Source organism: Callithrix jacchus, chromosome 13 (genome assembly GCF_049354715.1).
Source record: "Callithrix jacchus isolate 240 chromosome 13, calJac240_pri, whole genome shotgun sequence".
Taxonomy (NCBI): Eukaryota; Metazoa; Chordata; class Mammalia; order Primates; family Cebidae; genus Callithrix; species Callithrix jacchus.
Genome location: NC_133514.1, coordinates 57,152,442 through 57,172,284, shown reverse-complemented (window position 1 = coordinate 57,172,284; position 19,843 = coordinate 57,152,442). Strand labels below are relative to the sequence as shown.

The following is a 19,843-nucleotide window of genomic DNA, read 5'->3' as shown; positions in this document are numbered from 1 at the left end:
AACCCTTTCTTTCCAAATGGAATGACTTTTCCAGATAAATCTGGGCACAAAGCACAGCTTGGGGAACATGGGCTCAGGAATAGTCTGTCTAAGTGTCACTGAGCAAGTCACAGGTCTCTGCAAATTAAACTAAGAAGAGCTTCAACAATTTCACTGAACTGACAGAGCATATGCCCACTATTTTGGGTCGTGAAACAGCTTTTGGTATTTCAGTCTTTATTTCTGAATTGAAATATGATGAGCTAACCTGGACAAGCTCTTGTAGAGCAAGGTTTTTTTTCCCTATTATTTTAGGTTTAGGCATAATCAGAGTTGTTAATTTATACCAAATGACTTTTACCATTTGTTGCTCACCGAAGAAAATAATTCCACTAAGAGATCCTTCAAGCAAAAATTTTACAAAATTGTGCATTATAATAATCATCATTATACAATTCCTTTGGTTATTGCAGCCTATGGAGCAAAAGTAATGAAGAAATTGAATTGTGGTTATAGCCATTATTTCCTACAAGGACACAATGTCAATAAATACTGTATTTTCCCCAATAGTTTTATTCAAATAGCATAGGAATGGAATTTGTAACAATGCAGACAACTTACATATTTAATAAAGTTCTTCCTGGATAAGGTTGAAAAAACACATGTTTTTCCACTAAGTTTTAGACTCTATTATGTTAGTAAAGTTAGATGAAGGAACGAATGAATAAGCCAGGGGTTCAAAGGAACAGTGGTCCTAAACAAAATCAGCAGAGCCTCAAAGTGCCTGCAGCCCCCCGGATGCTGGGCCCCGGCCCCTCTTGTTCACACCCCTTCCTCTTCCAGGAACATGATCTGCACCGTCTACTGTCCAGTCCACCAGGCCGTCTGCTCCTGGGGCATCCAGGTACTTCCTCTGAAGCCCTCCTCCAGAGAGCCTAGGCACTGCACAGTGAGCCCCAGACCCCAGGCATCTCCTATCACGAAAGTGCCTCTACCAGCCAGGCACCTGCTTTTTGTCTTTCTCTAGCACAACTGTGGGCTGTGCGGAGGCTGGGCCTGTGTCCATCTCACTTACTGCTGTGTCTTCATTGTCTGGTTTAATGCTTAGTATAAAGCAAGTGCTCAAAAAAAAAAAAAAAAAACCTTCTTGGCCATCTCTCAGACACCTTAGAAAATATTTCCCTTACTTACCTTAAATAGATGCTCACATGGCACTTAATATGTACCTACCACTCCTTGTTCTAATTTTTTCAAATATCAACTCAAAATTATCAGGGGAAGCAGGTGAGGCAGGCACAGAGGGGTTAAGCTGCCTACGGCTGCAAAGATAATAAGTATTAATAGTAAAAGCAAGTTTTGAAGCCAGGCTCTGCGGGCTCAGTCTCTACTCACGCTGGCTCCCATGCCATTGTACTGTCCTCTTGGAAACACAGGGACCAGACTGCCTCCAACAACAGAGAGTCACCTTCACGAGGTCACCTCCAGGAGGTTAGCCACTCCACCCAAGCAGGGCCCCTGATACTAGCTGGGTTCTCCTTAGACTGAAGTAAAACGGTCTCCTTCAACTTCTATCATTTTGTCCTAGTTCTGTTCTCAGTAATACCCTTGAAATGGTAAATTTTTTCTTTCACATAAAATTTTGCACATTTAGATGTCACACATTTATATGCCTTTACAAACGCTGTACAGCTTTCCAGGGTGTTTTGTCCCCTTACCATGAGATAAGTCTCCCTTTTGTTCATCATTCTGACTTAGTGAGACTTTATAATTACTAGAAGAGGGTGCATACAGAAATGTGATTTTTTCCAAAGCATATTTAAGGTTAATTTTCAAAATGGTTGGAAAAAAGACACATTCAGAGTGCCAGCTAGAGAAAACTTGAGCATCCAGGAGGGCTATGTGTTTGATGCATGGGTCTGACAGTCACCATCTGTGCTTTCCACAGCAATGACCATGCCATGCAGGGATAACGCAAGGTAAAGATGCAATCAAGGACTTATAAAATAACACAGCGGTGGGCTCATGGGTTGATTAAATCTGAACATTCCCGCTATTGTGTGTCCCTACATGGTGACAGTGATGGTGACACTGGTCTCTAGCTTTACTGCCCTGGGAAGCCATGCTGGGGGCCAAAGCCTGAACCATTTCTTTTTTCTTATTCAACATACTACAGACTAGCTATATTGGAAAAGTTATTTACAAGGTAGCCTTCCTGATTTACGAAAATTTTATTTGTGAAAATAAGAAAATGGAAACTCTGAATCCAGTCAAGTTTATTGTAAGGGAGATGTTCTCATATAAGCTAGATGTGTACCTAGCTTTGCTCTTTTCTTTCTGTTTTCAGGGCAGTTTGAATGATCATTTTACTGATGCGACCAAGAATGAGCCTTCACACTTCTGTAGACAGAACTCTGTAAATAGAGCTGAGGGAATACTCAGGAGACAGATTTGGGAGTTGTAAGAACACAGGCAGTAAAATGACAGCAGAGGAGGAGGGGCAGGAAAATGCCACCCTACAGGGCATGGCTGGCAGGGAGGAGTCAGGCTGGGTCCACTGATTCCTACTACTTAGCAATGTTGTTTTCGTTATTTTGAGTTTTCAATTTACATGAAAAAAGAGCAGCAGATTTTTGTTTATTAACCCTTTTCCAGTTTGCCTGGAGAATACTCGCCAGCTGGAGGTGCCAGCGGCTGCAGTGTTGACCTCGAGATAACTTTGTGGCAAATATCTTGCTTTTATTATCATTTTCGCATCACTCTAGCATACTGACTTTTGAAACAAAAGACATCATTTAGCATTCTGTTTTAAGAAGTGATATCTTCATTTACAAAATACGGTAATTCACGATCGCTGAAAATGTCAAATCCTAGAAAACGTAGCATTCCTATCGGTGATGCTAATTCGTTTCTGGAACGGTGGTTGGCAAAAGACTCACTAGATGAATCTGATTTTTCTGAAATAGATGATTCTGGTGATTCAGATGATGCTGATGTTAGTTCTGTTTAGCAATAACTCCAAGAACAGTTTGTATATTTCATTTTCACATTGAAAATCAGTAAGATTTGCTTCAGCCTCAAAGAGCATGTTTATGCAAAATAAAATGAGAGCTGGCAGTGAGCTGTACTTTTTTTTTTCAAATCAAGAAAAGGGTTAAAAGGGGGTCTGGGCTAAGACACCACAAGAAACACCGATCTGGGTCAGACGCCGGTACAGGAGAGCAGCACTCCAGCAGCTGTGGCTATGGTAGGTGCACTCTGGGGTTCTACTCAGTGTGCTTGCTCTCTCCATCATCGTCCCTAACATGAAGCCCAGTGAAGCTTTTCCATGGGAAAGACTGAGCCTGATCACACCATCAGGGCAGATAATGAAGCACACAGAAGAAGCCCAGGAGACTGAGGTAGGAGAATCGCTTGAACCCGGGAGGTGGAGGTTGCAGTAAGCCGAGATTGCACCACTGCACTCCAGCCCAGGCAACAGAGTAAGATTCTGTCTCGGAAAAAAAAAAAAAAAAAAAAAAGGAGATGCTGCCAAGAGTGAGTAATTCAAGATAATGACTGAGAATCCGGAAAGCGGCAGAAACACCTGTGGAGCAGTGGAGCATTGGAGGACGGGACTGAGGGGCAGCAGGAGTTTCTTCATAAGGGGTAGGACTTAGGCCCTATCTAGATACTAAATTAATGAATCCTTTACATGGATCAAAGGACATGAAGCTAAAATCACCAATATCAAAAGCAGCTCCTAATAGTTTTACTTTCCCTCCTGATCCAGTCTATTTGGATGCTTGATTTTTAGGGACTTAAAAGAGAGGTGGGGAGGAGACTAACTCAGGTCAGGGGCATTTTAGAAGCACAATTGATCCTCAGTATCCATGTTGTGGATTCAACCAACTGCAGGTTGAAAACATTTGGGAAAAAACTAAGCAATAAAAAACAACAATACAATAATGAAAACACTACAAGTAAAAAAGCAATAAAGTATTAATATAATAACTTCAAACTTTGCATTTACACTGCGTTAGGTATTATAAGCAACCTAAAGATTATTTTAAGTATGTGAAAGGAAAATAAATCTCAGGTCCCCAAAACCACTATACCAAGGGAAAATTCAGTCTGGGAACTAAGTCAGGCAAACCTGCCTCCCATTTTATTCTTGAATGAAATAGTGACAGAGATTTACATACCTCCCTCATAATTTGCCCACCAGGAAATTCCTTGTGCACAAAGGACAGACAGAACTCAAAGTCATCCCCGTATGGCTCACATGACATAAATGATTATGACATGTGACATAAATCACATGACCTGATTGCTTCCTTGGCCCTCTTGTTTCACTGGGCCAGAATAAGGCGTAAGTGACTATCCCTCTACCTTCCTCTCATGTGTAAATTGTGTATTCCATGAAAAGCTAATCAGAGACTCAAAAGAATGCAATTATTTGACTCTTATCTACCTGAAAGCCTCCTCCCCCACCTTGAGTTGTCTTGCCTTTCCAGACGGAACCAGTGTCAATCTTACACATACTGATTGATGTCTTAGGTCTCCTAAAATGTATAAAACCAAACTGTGCCCCCATCACCTTGGGCACATGTCCTCAGGACCTCCTGAGGCTACGTCACAAGCATGTTCTTAACCCTGGCAAAATAAACTTTCTAAATTGGTCAAGATCTCTCTCAGATATTTTGAGTTCACAAATATAATGGCAGATGTTCATGGGTTATAGGTGTATCACTTTATATCAGGGACTCGAGTAGCTGCTTTTGGTATCCATGAGATACCAAAATCCATGGACAAAATCCATGGAACCAATCCCCCAGGGATACTAGGGGATGTAAGAACCACAAATATTTTTTCCCCAGTTGTGTTTTCCTTCCAAAAGTTAAAATAGAGATTTTAGCCTCTCCCCACAACAAACCAAAGTAAAACCAGATACGAAACAGCAGCAGCATGGGCTTTCATGGTGCTTCCTCTCTCAGGGCCACCCTGGCTTCAAATCTCAGTCCTGCCTGATGCCCCTGCCCCCTCCTCTCAGCCCCAAACTCTCATCAAATCAGTGGCCAGGGATGGCCAATGCTGCATCCTAAATACTTGCTACTGTCAAATAAAAGACAAGAAAAAAAGGCACTTCATCTGAAAAAATTGTCGCAAGGTGTGACAAACTGCTGCCATAGAGGAACAAAGACTAGGAATAGGGAGAAGCCCCGCCCCCTGCGTTGTATCTGCAGAGGTTCTATGGCTAGATGGGAGCAAAACAGTGTAGAAAGGAGAGGCCTGGGGAAACAGGCTGGTCTGTTAGCCTCAGAGAATGTTTTTGCCTGAGGCCAACATATTTTCCTGGAGGGCCCCTTTAGGAGGGCTGTCTGCTTGCTAGGCTGAGGGTGGGCCTGGGGGAAGGAGAGTCACTTAGCCAAAGGGTGGTTAACAGGTACCTTGTCCCCATTAGGCAAAAGAGGTCAGCTAATCATTTATGGCCAAAGAATAGGCATTTGGAAGGGCTGTGCCTGGCCTTGTCTGAGGCAGACAAGGGGTGATTGGCCAGATTTCTCTAAGTCACATGAGGAAGGGGGGTTCTTTGCAAACAGCCATCTTCCAGGACACAAAGGTTGGGGCAATTTCTTAACCTTTGCTGTTTTCCAGGATCCATGCATCAGATAAAAATCAACATTGTGCATCCCTGTCCCCTCGTTTCGGTCCTCGCTGTCAGCAGCCTGGCCAGCTGCCACTTGCAGTTACCTGCCATAGTCTCTGCCTTCAGGCTCCTCTATTCCAAGTCTCCTCCAACCTGCCCTCAGAATTTTTCTCTGTCATAAATCTAATGAAGTTATTCTCCTCAAAATCAAAACAAAATGAAATGACAAACAAATCAGATGCTCAGTTAAGATGATTCCCGAACTTTCTCTCATTAAGCAGAGGATGAAGGAACACTCTTTAGCATGGTGTCCAAGACCCCTGACTCTCACGGTCCCACCTAGTGCCTCACAACAAGTTCCTTTCTGTCTCAGATGTACCCTGGCTGCAGTGCAGCCAGATAGCCACATTGCCTTGAGGATGCCTACGCTGTCCTAGTTCTATGCTTTTGATGATCAAATCTGCCTACCAGAAACATTTTTCTCATATTTATATTTATTGAAATTCCACCCACCATTTACGGTCCAGTTCAAATGCTACCTTCTTCTGAAAAAGTCTGATTCCCACAAAGAGAATGAATTGGTTTCCTTCTCCCAAATGTCTTGGTTTGAGATTGCAAAGCAGCACTTACTGTAAGCTACCCTGCATCTGTAATAGCTGTTTCCATCATTATGCCCGCACTAAGAAAGGGCTCACTCCTTCTTCTAAGCATGCCTTACCTTCCTCAGTGTGCAAAAATGTGCTCTGCTTCATAAAAATGTGTTGAATTGAATGCAAGAAAAGAACATGTGGTCATTTAAAACATGCTAATCAGCAAGAAATATGCTCCTCATCCTCCTGGAATCATACAAAAACAAACAACAAAGAAAATAAAGGAAACACCATAAATTCCATTTTCAGTGAAACTAGAAGGCAGAAAAATTCCCCAGATTCAATATATCTGCAAAAAGGGTCAGAAGCAACTGTGATTGGCCAGAAGTGTGCCAGTGGTGGCAGATCTCCATCGGTGCACAGTGCCAGAATTCAAAGGCATATTCCTTGCTTGTACAGATGGGGGAGAACCTTGGGTGAGCAGGGTTGGTATAAAAGAACCCTACAGGACTTAGTTTGGTTCACAGAGTTAGAGCAGTCAGGGCTACACAAAGAATAGTCCACAGGAGCCATATTTGCAGGAAGCACTCTGTCTCAGTGTCAGGCAAGAGGGAAAAACCTTTTCGTTGTGAAGCCTAGCCCTCACTTCCTGTCAACATAGATGTGTGTGAATAGTTAGTCCAGGAAAATTGAACTCATTAAGTAATGAGTGATCTCAGAAAAAAGAATGAAGAAAAACACACAAAAAATTGATATGGTATTGTTATGAAGATGCCATGAGAAAAATATGGATGAGACCAGTAAACTCTATTATATTTTTAAAATGCATACATAAAGAATGTTGCCACTGAGGAGATGAAAGAGTGATCAGACATTTTGACGAGTTTGGAAACACAAAACAAAGCTTAGTGAGGCAATTATCTCCAGGAATGAAGAGAACAAAGTAAAGACATGACGATTCGAGGAAGAGACAGCAAGTCGGCAGAAGGCAATGCAGAACTCCAGAAAGAAGTAGAGAAGAAAAATAAAATCATCACAGGAATAAAGATGGAACTTAAAGGAGCAGAAAGGGAGAATGGACTTTGTATAATCCAGACTAAGGATTATACTCATAAAAAATAAAAATGAGAAACTCAACCAAAATGAAATTGAAATTTGGAAAGAATTTTAAAAAATATTAGAGAAGGTGATTTAACAAATACATAATTAGTGTGTCTGAGGAAAAATCAAAACAATGAAACAGAATAAATATTTAAATATATAATAAAAACAACCCTTTCCCAAATCTGTATGTGTCAATGTACTTGAATATATATATCATAAGGGAATACTATGTGCCACATTCAGTGAATTGGAATGCAATAACAAGACCTATCTGAGTAAAGTTATTGGAGTTTAAAGATAAACACTCATTTGAGCATCCAGTCAAGCATCACACATTGTCTCAAAACTTTCAAAAATAAAAGACAGGAGTGATGTTAGGGAAGATGGTGGGTAAGAAGTGCCAGGACCCTGTCTCTCTACCTAGACAACAATTTCACTGGCAGAATCTGACTGACAGAACTATTTGGGAACTCTAGAGTCTTGCAGCTTCCAAAGGATGGTTTAGATCGTGGTAAATCATGGCTAATTTTGGTCAGTTTCAGTTCTTAGGACAGTTGCAACTACTCACTTCCCACCCTCCAGCCCTGTGGCAGGCAGCTGTGCCAACAATTCAGGTGAAACTTGAATGTGGCTTGCAAGAACCAGGGTGGGCAATAAATACCTCGTCCCCCAAATATTGGGGATCAGTGTCCTTATAACTAACTGAAAAGGTGCAGTCCAGAGGCCCTTGTAACAATCCCCATTGCCTAACGTGGCTTCTAGGATATGTGAAGATAATTGCCTTAAAAAATTTCCCCCCTAGTTTTCCCCATTTTCCCCATTTTGGGAGCCAAACCTTTACGGATTAGAACATTTAAAAGCAATAACAAGGGAATTTATTAAGTCACCATGCATGACCAAGGAAAGCAGTGGCCTCAGAAAAGACCTGAGAAGGCCTCAAGTTGACACGTCATCCTGATGTCTGGCATGGAGCTACCATAAAACAATTAAAAAACCAAACAAACAGAAACCAAAAACAGAAGCAGCAAACCCTGGGGAAGGTGGGGAATCTGATTAATAGAGATACTATATTATGAGATTCAAACGTTCAGTTTCAATAACAAAAAAAATACATGGTATATAAAAACAGGAATGTATGACCCACTTGAAGGGAAAAAATCAGCAGAAAAATAACTAGAATGAAAAATTCACTAGAGGGATTCAAAAGCAGATTTGAGCAGAAGTGAGAATTAGTGAATTTGAAGATAAGACAAATGAAATTATTGAGTAAGAGGAATAGAAAGCAGTAAGATTAAAGAAAAGTAAAGAGTCTAAGGGACCTGCGGGACACCATTAAGCAGACCAATACACATACTACGGGAGTTTCTGAAAAAAAAAAAAAAAAAAAAAAAAAAAAAGAGAGGGAGCAAGAGGCACAGAGATAATTTGGAGAAATAATGGCTGAAAGCTTCCAAAATTTGAGGAAGGTCACAGATCTACAAATGTAAGATGCTCAGCAAACTCCAGGTAAGGTAAACTTCAAGGATACCCAAAACAAGACGTATTATAATCGAACTTTCAAAAGCCAAATACAAAGAGGGAATCCTGAAAACAGCAAAACAAAAGTGACTCATCATTGCAGGGATCTTCGAAAAAGTTATCAAAGAATTTCTTAGCCAAAACTTTGCTGGCCAGAAAGCAGTAGAATGATATATTTAAAGTGATGAAATAAAAATAAAAACCATCAACTGAAAACACTGTATCAGCCAAATTCTCTTTCAAAATTTGAGAGAAACTTAGTCATTTCCAGACAAACAAAAGTTGAAGGGATTCATTTTCAGTAGATCTGCCTTACAAAAAATGCTAAAGAGAGTCCTTCAAGTTGAAATGAAGGACACTAGACAGTAATTTGAAGGCATATGAGAATATAAAGTCCTCTGGTAAACAAAGCTACATAGACCAATATTTATAAAACAGTATTATCGTAATTTTGGTGTGTCACTTTGCTTCTTATTTCTACATGGTTTAAAAGACTAATGTATAAAAACAATTAGTCTATGTTTTTGGACACATAAGACATAAAGATGTAATCTGTGATAAAAATAACTGAAAAGTAGTAAGGATGGAGTTATATAGAAGCAGAATTTTTCTATGCTATTGAAACTAAACTGGTAGAAACTCAAATTAAAATGTTACAATTTTAGGATTTTAAGTGTAATTTACATGGTCACCACAAAGAAAATACCTGTAGAGTATACAAAAAAGGAATTGAAAAAGGAATTAAAAATTGTAACAACAAAAATTCACCAAACACAAAAGAACACAAATAGGGCAGTTACGTTACTATCAGACAAAATAGGCTTTAAATAAAAAAGGTCACAAGAGAAACTGAAGGGCATGATATATTAATAAAAGATACAATATAACAGGAAGATATAACAATTATAAACATACATCTAATAAAAGACTCTCAGAATATAGGACACAAAAATGAACATAATTGAAGAGATAAATAAGCTATTCCCAAATAATTGCTTAAGGCTTTAACACCTCACTCTCCATAATGGATAGACCAACCAAAAAGAAGACAAGTAAATAAACAAAGGACTTGTATAACAATAAACCAATGAGAGCTAACAGGCATATACATGACACTTTATCCAGCAACAGAATATACATTCTTCTCAATTGCACGTGAGGTATTCTCCAGGAAAGACCACATAGTAGGCCACAAATCACGTCTCAATAGATTGAAAAAGCTGGGTATCATATAAAGTATCTCCTCTGACCACGATTAAGTGAAAGTAGAAGTCAATAACAGAAGGATAATTGGAAAATCCACAAATTTGTGGAAATTAAACAACACGTTTTAAAATAATCAATGGGTCAAAGAGGAAATCACAGTGGAAATCCGAAAATATTGAGAGACAAATTTACATAAAAACACCTCATAGCAAAACTTACGTGATGCAGCAAAAGGAGTGTTAAGCGGCAGATTTACAGGTGTAAATGTTTACATTAAAAACAAAGAAACATTTCATATCAGCAACCTGACTTTATACCTGAAGGACCCAGAAAAATAAAAACAAATTAAGCCCAAAGCTAGCAGAAAGAAAGGGAATTAAAGATTATTATAGTGGAGAAAAATAAAAGAAAAAGAGGAGAAAAATAGTAGAGAAAATTAATGAAACCAAGAGTTGGTTTTTCAAAAAGAATTAACAAAATTGACAAAACTTTAGCTAATTGACTACGGAAAAAAGAGAATACTCAAATTAATAAAACCATAAATGAAAGTGGAGACACTCATACTGATTCTATAGAAATGAAAAGGAATATAAGAGAATAGTGTGAATGACTGTTCGCCAACAAGCTGGATAAAATAGACAGTATGAACCAATTCTTAGAAACACAAAACCTACCAAGACTTACTCATAAAGAAATAGAAAATCTGAATGGACCTATAACTAGTTAGGAGATTGAGTTAGTAATCAACACCCCCCTGTTAAAGATAAGCCCTGGACTAGACCCCTTCACTAGTGAATTTTACCAAATATTTAAAGAATTATCATCAATTCTTCTCAAACATTTCCAGAAAACTGAAGGGGGAACATTTGCTAATTCATAGAAAGGCATTCAAATAGAAAATGAAGTAAAATTATCTCTCTTCACAGATGACATGATTTTATATGTAGAAAACTGAAGAAATCCTAACATGTTTGTTAATAGATGAACGGATAAACTGTCATATATATGCAGTAAGATATTATTTACCTTTAAAAAGGAATGAAATTCTGATACATACTTCAACATGGATGAACCTTGAAGATATCACACTAAGTGAACACAAAAGGACAAATACTGTATGATTCTGTTTATATGAGATAGGGAGAATAGCGAAATTCATAGAGAGTAGAACAGTGTTACCAGGGCCTGCAGGGAGCGGCAATGGGGAATTACTGTTCAATGGGTGCAGACTTTGTTTAAGATGATGACTAACTTCTGTAGATGGGTGGTGATCATGGTCACACAACAACATAAATAGACTTAATGCCACCAAACTGTACATATAAAAATGGTTACAATGGGAATTTTTTTTAACTTTTTAGTTCAGGGTACATGTGTGGGCACTTTGGGAGGATGAGGTACCTGGATCACTTGAAGTCAGGAGTTCAACACCAGCCTGTCCAGTATGATGAAACCTCGTCTCTACTAAAAATACAAAAATTATCCAGGTGGTGTCTCATGCCTATGTAGTCCCAGCTACTCCAGAGGCTGAGGCAGGAAAATCACTTGAACACAGCAGGCGGAGGTTGCAGTGAGCTGAGATTGCACCACTGCACTCCAGCCTGGGCAACAGAGCAAGACTTCATCTCAGACAAACAAACACACAAAAAAGGAGCACATGTATGGGTTTGTTATATAGGTAAATTACATGTCATGGAGGTTCCGGGTACAGATTATTTCATCACCCAGATAATAAGCACAGTACCCGATAAGTAGTTTTTAGGTCTCTCTCCTCCTATCTCCACCCTCAAATAGGCCCTGCTGTCTCTTGTTCTCTTCCTTGTGTCCATATATACTCGATGGTTAGCTCCCACTAATAAGTGAGATCATGTGGTGTTTGGTTTTCTGTTCCTCTGCTAGTTTCCTTACGGTAATGGTGTCCAGCTTAATCTATGTTTCTGCAAAGGATGTGACTTCATTTACAGCCATGTCGTATTCCATGGTGTATATGTGCCACATCTTCTTTATCCGGTCTACTGTTGATGGGTATTTAGGTTGATTCACTATTGTGAATCACTATCTTCACTATTGCGAATAGTGCTGTGACGAACATATGCATCATGTATCTTTATGGTAGAAAAATTTATGTTCCTTTGGGTATATACCTGATAATGGGATTGCTGGGTTGAGCAGAAGTTATGTTTTAAGCTCTTTGAGAAATTGCCACACTGCTTTACACAATGCTTGAACTCATTTACATTCCCACCAGCAGTGTATAAGTGTTCAAAATGGTAAAATCTTATATTGTGTATATTTTGCCATAATTAAAAAAAAAAACCCAGCACTGAAGCTACATCTATAACATACTCAAAGAAAGAAACCATAAGAAATAATTTGATGTCTAAGTTGTCCTTCAAATATACAGGCTACAGACAGTTTTAAACATGAAAGAACTCAGGAAATATGGTTCCCATTAGCGCTTCTGGAAGATATCCCCAGAGGGGAAGCCCTGCAGTAAGAGGGCTGGTGCTGAACACTGAATATGTATAAAGTTGAAAACACAAAGAAGACCAAGGGGACAGAACACTTCAAGAACATGTGCTCTGACAATGGAGAACACCGGAGAAAAAGGGAGGCATGAGGTCAAAGACAGAATATGCTCTTGGACTGCTAGATACATAAGAACTGTGAGTCAAAGGATATCATATAAAGCCAACAAAACAAGCAATAGAAGTACATAGAAATTTAATAGTATAAAGGCAAACATCAGTTAAGGCAATATTATTGAGTAAAATCTGGTGTGAAGGGGAGAAGAAAACATCATTTTTCCACTAATAGAAAAAACTGGCATACAAATTTAGTAACATGCAGAAGCATGAAGGAATTACAGGCAAATGACTACCCCATAACCCAATGAGGGCCAGATGTTTTATAGGCTCAAATTATCAAACCTCCAGAAGGGAGAGTAAGGAAAATTATCTTCACCCCTACAACTGACCCATCAGATATTAAAGCATGTTATGAAACTTCAATACTTAAATAAAGAGGCACACATACACAGACAGACCAACAGAGCAGAATAGGAAGTTCATAAATAGACCAAGTATTTACGGAAATTTAGTACATGCTAAGGAGGCATCTCAAGTTAGTGAGGAAATGATGTAAACAGTGTTGAGTCAACTGGGTAGCTTTCTGAACAAAAAATAAATAACATAAAATTAAGTTGGGTTCATAACTGGCGTGATATTCCAAGACAAATTCCAAATGGTTAAAAGATTTCATGTAAACAGTAAAACCCATAAAAGAAGCTGAAGAAAATATAGCAGAATCCTGTCACAGCATGGGAAAGATATCTCTATGTTATTAAATCCAAGAGTAAATGAAAAATTGATAAATAAAGACAAATGAAGCCTAAGCAACCAAATAAACAGACACAACGCTCATAAAATCAACCAACCAACCAAATAAACAGACACAACGCTCATAAAAAAAGCAAAGTCAAAAGCAGAACAACAAAATGGGGGGTAAAAAAAAGTGTGACTTATATCATGGAGAAAGATCTAGTTTCCTAAAGCATAAAGAGCTCTTAGAAATTGATAAGAAAAAGACTAAAGTGGTAAGAGAAATGTTGCCCAAACAAACACAAATGATCCTTAAACATAAGAAAAAATGCTCATAATATAAAATTACTCATAATTTTAAAAAAATAACTCATGATAAGAAAATGCAAATTAAAGTTATACCAAGACAACATTTTCCAATTTACCATATTGGAAAAGAATTCAAATGTTAGGTAACATATTTTATTGGTACTCGGAAACAGGCATTCTTAAAAATTGCTGGAAATAATGTGTATCAATATATTACATATGTAGGGCAATTGGTTATTAAAGTAACAAATGTATATTCTGCTCCATTCTGCCATTCCACTTTTGGGAATTTATCCTGTAGGCCTATTGGCACATGTGCAAAATAACATATGTGCACAGTTATTCACCATAGCATTGTTTGTAATAACAGAAGGCTGGAAATACTCAAACGCTCACAATGGAGGAGTGGTAATACAATGTTATATCCATCCAGCGGAACAATACCATAGAGCTATAGAACTACCCTCTAGACACTGAGAAGAGGCTCCCTTTTTACAATCCTGTGGATTTCAACCTATTTGTAAAGACTGGAAATACTCAAATGCTCACAATGGAACGTTTGAGTATTTCCAGTCTTCTGTTATTACAAACAATCTGTTTTGTGAAAAAAATTCCAGGGAGCACAGTACATGTGGCATACTACTTATTGTGTTTATAAAAGTGGTGAGGATAAGAAAATCTATTATGTTTGCTTGTTTACGCCTAAAGAAACTCAAGAATACATAAGACTTTTGTACCACGTGAACAGGCTACCTATTCGAAAATCAGATTAAAAAGGCAAAAGAAAATGCTAAGATAGTTGTGTTTTATGTTTTGCTTTACCAGAGGATCTGTAAGATGCGGATTTTCTTTTTCTGTTATCTCATTTCTTGATCTGGAGACATCGTAAGGATATGTGACTTTTCCTTGATCTCAGTGGTGAGTGGCTACGGGAGATCTATCCTTGCAGAGTGAGAATGGGAGACCTCCTGCCCAGCATGCTAAGCCCGCCTCCACACTCCTCTCTGTAATCACCGCCCCCATTCTTCCTCTGCAGGAAGCCTGTGACCTTGGCCTTGGCTTGGTTTTTGCTGCTCTAGAGGTATGTTACAGCTCAAGGAAGGTTGATTTGTATCTGATGAGATGTCTGTGTGCTCCTCAACAATCCGAGATAGTACGACTTTCTATCCAGGTGTCTTAGTTTGGGCTATGACAAAATACTATAGATTGGTGGTTCCAACACCATGTGAGGAAGCCCCGTGAGGAGAGGCTGTGCTAACGGGATGGATGTTCTTGCATCATATGTGGCCTTTCTTAGGTGTGTGTGTGTGTAAGGAGAAAGAGCTCCTGTATTTCTTCCTTTTCTTACAAGGGCATAATCATGTCTGGGGGCTTCACCCTCAGGACCACATCTGAACCTAAATACCTGCCGAAGGCACCACCTCCTACTACCCTCACTGGGGATGAGGGCTTCAACACATGAATTTGGGAAAAGATAAACATTCGGTCCAGAGTACCACGGTTTTGCATTTTGTGTAAATTCCTAAACTGGGTATTGTTTATTACAATGTGGCCCTTTTCTTTTGCCAATGCCTTTATAAAACCTGATGTTTGTTAAGTCCAGGAACAAGGCAACAGTCTGTGTGTTGTCTGACAGACTGACATAAACCATTTCAGACAAATGGAGAGCCCCTCCTATTTCAACAGACCTCCTTTAGGAACCCATTCAGGGTGTGACACTCTCAGTGGGATGGGAATTACTTATTGTCCAGCTATAAATACTGGTGATTCTCGTTTGGCACAAGTGGCACTGAGGTGTGCGAGGAACCACAGAGACCTTGGGAGGGTGAGTTACGAGGTGGGTTCAGATCTCAGAAATAAAATGGCTTTGGCTGGGGGTGGCAAGCAAGGTGAGCATCTGGCAGACAAAGGTTCTTAGTTACAAAAAGGGAGTTCAGCAGGCAGGACAAGAGGTCTACGGCAACCTAAACGTGAAGGTCAGAGAGTGAGTCAAAAAGCTGGGGCCTTAGGCTGTCAGTACAGGTAGGTGGTAGTAGCACCATGTGCCTGGAGGAGCTGGTCCCCAGGTAGTAAAGGATGGACTGGGTGAAGACCTGAGGGTCAGGGCCCAGGAGGCTGCCCAGGAGGCTGCCCAGGAGCCTTGAATTTGCCTCTTTCCTCCAGGAACTCAAGATTTTCTAACTTGAAACATTATAATGCTTGTGTTTCCAAAGTCCATGGAGGAGTCAAGGTCCTGAAGGGCCAATTTCAGTACCACCGTCTCTCGGTATTCATGAGGGAGTTGGTTCCAGAATCCCTTTGGCTACCAAAATCCATTGACTGATGCTCAAGTCCCTTATATAAAGTGGTGTATATCTGCACATAACCTATGCACATCCTCTTGTATACCTGTAATCATCTCCAGATTACTAATAATACCTAATGCAATGCAAATAGTTATTATACTGTATTGTTTTTTACTTATTTTATTGTTATTGTTGTATTATTACTTTTATTTATTTACATATCTTGAATGTTTTCAATCAGAAGTTGGTTGAGGCTGTGGTTGTGGGTGAGGACACAGAATGCTTCCTGTAAATGTGTGCGAGAATTCTTAGCACAACTTCCATCTTTTTTTTTTTTTTTTGAGATGGAGTTTCACTGCTGTTACCCAGGCTGGAGTGCAATGGCACGATCTCGGCTCACTGCAACCTCCGCCTCTTGGGTTCAAGCAATTCTCCTACCTCAGCCTCCCGAGTAGCTGGGACTACAGGCGTGCGCCACCATGCCCAGCTAATTTTTGTATTTTTAGTAGAGACAGGATTTCACCTTGTTGACCAGGATGGTCTCGATCTCTTGACTTCGTGATCCACCCGCCTATGACTCCCAAAGTGCTGTGATTATGGGCGTGAGCCACCGCGCCCGGCCTACAACTTCCATCTTTGATATTTAAGTCAATTTAATTTAGTTCTATTCTATTTAGCCTTAACTGAGACTAAAAACAAAGTATCCTATTATCTCTTATGAGTCAGCTGTGGATTTAAGAATCATATTTCAGTTAGTTCCTTAGTCATTCCTTACCTAGACTAACGTACTTTAACCCTCCATCACCAGTCTTTTTTTTGGCTCTTTAAAACTGATGTTTGCCTTCTCTATCTTTGTCATGCTTTCCACGACACTTTTAAATTCTAGCTATGACTAGCTATTCAACAAGGTGCAAAGTGTTTTTTTTTTAAGATGGTAAGCTGAAAGTAATACATTTCTGATTAAAAAGCCTCTGTTCTCTCTTACTTGATAAGATAGGCATTAAAATTTAAAAGCCAGAACATGAAATAAGAAGTGCTAATAAAAATTTCACCAAGTTGGAGTTTAGATTATAACATGTTGCTAACCTAATAAGAAATCCAGGATGAATGTGAAGGGTCAGGCGGCTCAGAGAGGATCTGTGCTGTGCCTTCAAAATGTCCTGCAAATTTCACATGAAAAATTGTTTGTGATTCATTTTGATCAGTGATGACTCAACTTATTAAAAAAAATGAAGCCTCAACAAGTACGACTGGAAAGCAACCTCCCCACCTCCTGCATGAATGATCACTGTCGTCAGCGTCACTTGCATGTGGGTTATTAAGACTGCAGCATTTCTCCTGCGTGACAGATCTGGTTTCAATCTGTGTTTCTTCAGTTTTTATCAGTGTTGGCCTAGATTTCCAAAGCCAAGTGAAAATGGAAATATCCTCCCCACCAACCCGCTTTAACCCATCTGTCTCCTTTTATTTACATAATATAACATCTTTTCCTTGAAGAAGTCTAATTTAAAAAAACACAAAAGCAAAATGGAAGTAAAATAAATAGAAAGTCTTTCCTCACGAAATAAAACGTAGGATCTTCCTTTTAAGTTTATACACAACCAGCCCTCACTACAGCAGCAAATTCAATGAAAAACCAGTATGAGGCAGGGCTAGACATCAACAAGACCATTTCTTTAATATGCCCACGACTTTAGAATCACCTTTCACATGTCAAGTGACTTGGTGACACCTTCCAAAAGACAGAATGCAAGAATATTTCTGATAATCTGCTAATGTTGGTCTCCTTATTCCAAAGTGAGGAAGTCAACCTGGATAATGACTTTGCTAAGTGCCAGCATGGGAAGGGTTTATAATTATGCAGACTCTGTTGTTGTTACTGCTGCCAACAGAATAATTTATCAACTTGCAGGTCTCATCAAGGGAACTAAAAAGCACATCACCAGCAAGAAATGATTTCTAAAGAAGACTTAATTACTACTATATGTGTTTTTAATGTTGGCTGAAAATACACAAGAAGGCAAGCTAAAGTGGCATGTGACAAGTCCTTATTTAGTCTGTCAGTCAAGGTAGCATATTCAGAAAGGTAAACAATAAAAAAAGGATCAAGAGATAAAGGTAGATCCTCCCATGACTTCGAAATAATTGTAGTATTTGCTGGTGAGGTCAAAGTTTCTGTATACAGATCTCTGACAAAGACAGTTCTATGGACTTCAAGGGAAAATTAGGGGAGGGGACAGGTGACAAGCTCAGTGTGTGGTGTTCATCAGGTACTATTCTGACTGAGCCCATCTGAATTTTTATTTACCCATTCTAATATTTCCTGGAAACCAAGGCTTTTTACTTTTCTCTCAATCTACTCAAAATGAACCACTCTCCACCCCAAGGTACTGGCAGCATTTATTTACCCTTGTGACGCCAGTGACAGACATATCATACCCTTTGGTGCCTCTCCACTCCTCCATCCTCAACAAGTAAGTATTCATTAACAATCAGACCAGCCCAAAGGAAACACGGTGGCTTTTAGGCATACGACTGACCTGTGAGGCATGGAGGACAGAGGCCTATTTCCCCTATGTCCATGGTTTCTTATAATAACACAAATAAGTGACAGGAATTTTGGCTGAAGTATAATTGTTAAAGGGATATTTTTAAGTAAAGGAAAAGTCATCACTGTTCGTGGAAACAATGACCTGGGCTGTTTTTCCAATTCCCATTAGTACTAAACTTTGCTTCTGGACAGAAACTTTGGCTTGAAGCACATTAAATTCAAGTTTTCCTTAAAAATAAAATTTGAAATAACTCCTCAAATCTGCAGGCTGCTGGGTGATGGAAGATGGGAGAAGGAACGTTTCAAGAGTCAGCTCGGGTACCTGCGGTATAAAGCCTGGCACAGCTAACATCTAGACACTGGACGCGGATTAGAGGAAAAGCAGAAAATGCGGAGTGAAGACCACAAAACCATCAAGATGAAGAATGGAGGAAGGGGTATCCTAAGCGCTGTCAGGAAGGGCCAAAGCAAATGCACTGAGAAATGTGAAGTCACATTTGCCTACTGATGAAGTAAATATCAAGGAGGAGACAAATCTCTCAGGAAACAAGCAAGCTGACAAAAAGATGATAAAGAAGAATTGCAGGTTTCAAACCTCTGGTGTAGAAAATAATTTTAAAAGCATATACATGCATCAGATTTTACGTCAGTTTTGTCAGAAATCAACAGGATTCACCATTTTTCTCTAATGATTAGTGGTGATGGCGTGCCCTGGAATTTTCTGTATTAAATTCTCTGTAAGAGGCTGGGCACAGTGGTTCATGCCTATAATCCCAGCACTTTGGGAAAACAGGGTGGGAGGACTGCTTGAGGATGGGAGTTCAATACCAGCTTGGGCAACATAGCAAGACCTTGTTTCTACAGATTCATTTTTTTTAAATTAGCCGACTGAGCCCAGGAGTTTGAGGCTACAGTGAGCTATGATTGTACCATTGCACTTCAGCCCAGGCGACAGAGCAAGACACTGTCTCTCAGAAACAAATAAAAATTCTTTGTAAGAATCCATGGGATCACATGCAGTTTCTTGTGGGTCTGTGTACTAAACATGCTGTGTCTTTACCCTCTGTGCAAGCTTGTCTCTCTTGTTCCATCTCTAATTTGCTCCTGGCACCTCTCCTCTCTTCTTTCCTCTTCTCCCATTTTTCTGCTCCAAGGGGGCAGCCAGAAGTCCCCATCACTGCATAGTTCCTCAGGTCTGGGCTTTCTTTTCCTGACCTAATGGAGCAGTGTGTCCAAGTGGCTCCCTCAAACACATGCTCGTTCTTTTAAGGGGAATCAAATTAGCAAGCCTTCCAGTCACTGCCTGCAGGGTCCCTGTAGGTCCAATTCTGATGCCAGGAGGAATGTCCTGGTTT

The 19,843-nt window shown here is 39.6% G+C and overlaps 1 protein-coding gene across 17 annotated transcripts in view; it reads right to left on the bottom strand.

Moving 5' to 3' along the window:
* The window catches only part of L3MBTL4 (L3MBTL histone methyl-lysine binding protein 4), a 464,367-nt gene that overhangs the window by 40,868 nt on the left and 403,656 nt on the right, over positions 1–19,843 (bottom strand). The gene's annotated exons all lie outside the window — the stretch shown is intronic.